This window comes from Furipterus horrens, unplaced genomic scaffold (assembly GCF_987537825.1).
Source record: "Furipterus horrens unplaced genomic scaffold, mFurHor1.1.pri manual_scaffold_5, whole genome shotgun sequence".
Classification (NCBI taxonomy): Eukaryota; Metazoa; Chordata; class Mammalia; order Chiroptera; family Furipteridae; genus Furipterus; species Furipterus horrens.
In genome coordinates this window covers 87,686,266-87,691,643 of record NW_028327175.1, presented here as the reverse complement: position 1 = coordinate 87,691,643, position 5,378 = coordinate 87,686,266, and the positions used below count along the sequence as shown (strand labels likewise).

Here is a 5,378-nt window from a genome sequence, read left to right as displayed (position 1 = left end):
TCTACCACCACATACAGCTATTTTCAGGCATTTGTGTTATTGTTTTAATTGAAATTTTAAACATATTTAAAATTGGTGTGTGTATATATATATTTTCCATCTCCATTTGTTCATTGTATAACCTTTGTCCTATTTTTTCCTGAATTATTCTGATTTTAGTCCTTATGGTTTTTCCCCTTGCTTAGTGTAACTAAATAATTTGACGAGTATAACCTCTGCTAGCCCTAACATCTGAGGTCACATATGCTTCTCTGGTTCCCATGGCTGCCTGACAACAATGGAACGTGCTGAGCTTATCCTGTCAGGCTCACTTAAGAGATACTCAAGAACATGCAAGACCTGTTCACAGCATTGTGTACCGCTTACGCCCCAACACCTTATTTGACATCCAACAATCTTATACACTTTCAAAGGATCATCACACGAGCAAACCTTTTTCTCTTAAGTATTTTCTGAGCTTAATACGTTAAATACTGATACACCTTGACAATAAGGGGAGATTAATACAGGTGCAATTCTAATATTTAGTTTCTACAGGTAAAGTTGCCAGGTGTCCATCATACAACAGCACAGGACTGTCATTCTGGGTCAGTCGCCTTCTCCTGAAACTCCTTGACTGCCAGAGTGAAAAGCAGACAGGCAGCAGCGTCACCCTGCAGGATCCAGCTCCCTCTGACCTGCTACAGTCTGCTCTCATAGAAATTGCAGAATACTCTGGAGCTGGCAGAAACGATCCCAGGCTATTAGGATGTTTTATTTCAGTATGATAAATACACTTACATTAAGAAAAGATTATGACTCAAAAGATAATGCAGATTATTAAACTTTCAAATTAGCAATATAAATTATTTATCATAAATTAATATAAGACACCAGGGTCCCCTGTATAACAGAATAGGTGCTGCCTCTTTCATACTGTGGTTACTGCTGAGTTTCTCTCCATGGTAATTTCATCCATACCACTCACAGGATGACAATTTTATATTGTAAGAGGTCCCCTGGTAGTGGATATTAATTTATAATAGAGGGGAACAGCAGGGAGAATTTTGTGTGCTCCTTGCCAGTAAAACACACAAACTGCTCCCTTGAGGCACATACAGTTATATATTAAAACATTAGTGATGGCACTAGAGTTAATAAGAGATATAATATACAATACAACCATATATAGTATATATTAACAATCCACAAAAAAGATATTGTAGATCCTAAAGAAAACCTCCCAGGATAAATTGTGTTTTAACTTTCTTGTGTTTTAAGGACAAATAGTCTCTGAAAATATGCACTGCATCCTCAGCGGGAGTCACAATTATTTCAGGTCAAATATCCGAATTTTTTTTCCTAATGAAGCATAAAACATAAAATGTCTTATTTTTGTCTCTAAACTATAATAGAACTGCCAGTAACCAAAGAATGAAATACATATAGCTTCAAAGTAATAAAAAGCATTAGGTTAGATTAGTGGTTTCCATTGTTCCTTAAATTATTCCTATTCCACATGAAAAATATTTTCAACTTGATTCCTCAAAATGAAAAGTGCATAATACATCTACTTCAGGCTATTAAGAAACACTAATTTAGAATCTAGTTAATATAAGGGACTTTGCATTTTGATTAAGATCTAGCCATAATCCTGTATAAAACTAACATTTAAAATATTTATGCATTAAATTTTGAAATATTTTGATAAAATCATTTTCCAAAGTGACATTATCATTCTCTATTAAGGAGCTCAAAAAGCACTAATTCCCAGGTAGAAGTTAAATAGCATATGAAAGGTCACATAACAAAATAGTGGTGGAGTCTAGAACAAACCAGGATACTTCATGCGAGGCAAGCTAAACCTTTTGTAACAGAGTTATTGTCATGTCCAAGAGAAAATATCTTTTTTGTCTCTGTAACCTATTTTTTCTTTTTTTAATTGAGGTATAATTGAAATATGTAACATATTAGTTTCAGGTGTACATAATAATTATTCATTTGTACATATTGAGGAATTATACCCACAATAAGTTTACGTGACATTTGTCACCATATCTAGTTCCAAATTTGTTTCTTGTGATGAGAATCTTTAAGATCTAATCTATTAACAACTTTCAAATATGTAATACAGTGTTATTAACTATAGTCAACATGCTGAACATCATATTTCCATGACTTATTTTACAACTGGAAGTTTGAAACTTTTTATTCTTTTACCCACTTTGCCCACCCTCAGCACACCCATTTCCATCTCTGACAACTACCAGTCTGTTCTCTGTATCTATAAGCTCAGTTTTTGTTGTTCTTGTTTAGATTACAGATAAAAGTGAGATCATACAGTATTTGTCTTTCTCTGTCTGACTTATTTCACTTGGCATAATGCCCTCAAAATCCATCCACATTGTCATATGTGGCAAAATTTCCTTTTTTTTTTTATTGCTGAAGAGTATTCCATTGTGTATATATATGGATCAATAAAGAATGTGATTCATTTGTCAATGGACACTTAGGTTGTTTCCATGTCTTGGCTGTCATAAATGCTGTAAAGACATTTTTTCAAATTAGTATTTTTATCAGATAACTACCCAGAAGTGGAATTGTTGGATTATATGTTCCATTTTTAATTTTTTGAGGAACCTCTATGCTATCTTCCACAGAGCTGCAATAATTTAGACTCTCCTTAACAATGCACAAGGGTTCCATTTTCTCCACATCCTCCCCAATACTTGCTATTTCTTGTCGTTTCGATGATAGCCATTCTAACACATGTGAAGTGATATCTCATTGTGGTTTTGATTTCTATTTTCCTAAAAATTAGTGATGTTGAGCATATTTTCATGTACTTTTTGGCCCTCTGTATGTCTTCTTCAGGAAAATGTCTGTTCCGATCCTCTGCTAATTTTTAATTTTTTAATGTATTTTGAAAATTAACTCCTTATCAGATATTTGACTTTCAGATATTCTGTCATATTCAGTGGGTTGCATTTTTTAATTTTTCCTTTGCTGTGTAGAAGCGTTTTAGTTTTATAGAGTCCTTGTGCTGCGTTTTTTTTTTTTTTTCCTTGTGTTTCTTTTGCTTTGAAGTCAAATCCAGAAAAACATTGCCAAGGCACCTGTGTTTTCTTCTAGCAGTTTTATGGTTTTAGGTTTAATATTCAGGTCTTCTATCCATTTTGAGTTAATTTTTGTGTATGGTGTTAGAGAGTGATACATTTTTATTCTTTTGCAGGTGGGTGTCCAGTTTTCCCAACATCATTTATTGAAGAGACTGTATTTTACCTATTGTACATCTTGGCTTCTTTGTCATAATTTTTTTTTCAAACTTTATTTCTGCAAAGCCAATCAAGTGTTGAAGGGGAAAAGTGTAAAAGTTATTCTTGCATATTTGGGAACAGCAAGCACTTAGGTTTGAGAAAACAAGAACTTATAATAGTTGAATCAAAGGCAGTAGTACCCTGCTACTTGAATTTTAAAACAACTGTGATGCTTTCTTCGCAACATTTCTTTCTTCCCTAAAAGCTACGATATGATACAGAATGCAATAACTCACTTGAAAGTGCTAGAATCAGAAGGTAAAGAATGCCATATGCCAACCCACTTAACATTTTATACTATACAATGCTTATTTTGGCGCTTGATAAACCAAGCATTCTTGTTAGCATTACATTCAACAGAAACACTTCTCATACTTTGGGTTTAAGATCCTTGCCCCTCCAGTTCCGATGTTGTGACATCTGATTCTTCATCATTGTAAATATTTTCAGCCATTTGCCAGATCTGCATGATGTTATCCTCAGACACGGAGCAAATGACCCATGGCTCATTGGGGTTCCAGCTGAAATCTGATATCTTAGCAGTGTGTCCTCCATGAATAAACAGGAGTTCAGGAGGCCCATCCTCTGCATCTTCGGCCGATTGTTCTTCTCCAATTTTACTTAAATCCCACACATTGGGGCGGCGATCAGTACCACTTGAAGCCAGAATAGTTTCATTATGTGGAGACCAGTGGACCTGGAAAATTTCATCTTTATGAGATTCGAATGTATGGAGCTTTAGTTTTAAATTACGCAGATCCCATAAAGCTACAGTCTTATCTGCAGAGCCAGTTGCAAGAATGAACTCGCTGTACGGCTTGAATGACAGGCAGTTGACTTCAGCGGTGTGTGCATCCACCAGGTGGCTTGGCTTGGTGGTGGTATTGGACCTGGTGTCCCATATCATAAGTTTCTGATCATCAGCGACAGATCCAAACAGTGACTCATGCAGCAGGTGCCAGGCCACGTCCTCAACAATGGCCGATTGGCCAGTAAAGATCGCTTTAGCATCCACAATTTTGCCTTCCTTTGGTCCTGCATTTATATCCCACAGACAGACAATATGGTCGTCAGATGCACTTAGCAGATGTCCACTCAAATTAGAGTTCCAGGAAAGACCATAGCCTTCCTTCTGGTGGCCTCTTAGCCTAAGGTCAGGATTACATTCTCCACTTGGGTCTGGTTTAGCAGGGTGCTTCGTATAGTCTAACACCAGCACATCAGAAGACGAGGTTTTCGTGGCGATGATGTGAGGGTTCTGCGGCATGTAACGGGCGCGGTTCACTTCGCCTTCATGGTTGATTTTAATTTCACATTCAATTTTTCCTGTTACAGAACCAAAGTCACCAAATTCGCCCTTCTCACTGTCACAGTGGGAAGCATCAAACTGGGCATCATCATTCGGAATATGGACTCGAGCAACCACAAGGTGATTCTGCTCATCAGATGTGTGAGTCCCCAGCACGAGCCAATGAAGGGCATAATCCTTTCCTTCCAGTTTAGTCACTTCAGGAAGCCACTGAACGGTAAGACTCGGCCACTGAAGAGCATGGGTCATAACCAGGTCATACAGAAATGGAGTGTTCTTCTTCCAGATTTTATATTCTTCATCGATGACACGCTCCTCCACAGTATCTTCAAACATCTCTTTACTCGCCATCTTGCGTCGGGTCGTTCGCCCCTCACCGCCGCCTCAGACTCCCCTCGCTAGTCAAGAGCCGTCCAGCTGCAGGCGTTCGTGCCTTTCCCAGGCGCGCCACACGCTTCTAGTTCTCGAAGCCTGAGCTCCGTCTTGCGGCCTGGGTGCTCCCCAGACTCCGCATCCTTCTCGCCTGCCTCCTCCCCGATCGCGGGTACCGAGGACTGAGACGCTTTTCTCTCTCTCCAAACTTGGAACGAGACTTTTCAACCCGCGCCTCTCAGCCCGCCCAGGCAGCTGAGCCTTCTTTGTCATAATTTAATTGACCTTCATATATGTGTTTATTTCTGGTCTCTCTATTCTGTTCCATTAATCTATGCATCTATTTTAGACCAATAACATACTCAAGGTCATTGTTTCATTTTTTGTTTTGTTTGTTTTTT

At 38.0% G+C, this 5,378-nt stretch overlaps 1 pseudogene; it reads right to left on the bottom strand.

Annotated features, from left to right (window-relative positions):
* Positions 1-3,420: 3,420 nt before the first annotated feature.
* Positions 3,421-5,161, bottom strand: LOC150008902 (histone-binding protein RBBP7 pseudogene; annotated as a pseudogene).
* Positions 5,162-5,378: the final 217 nt, after the last annotated feature.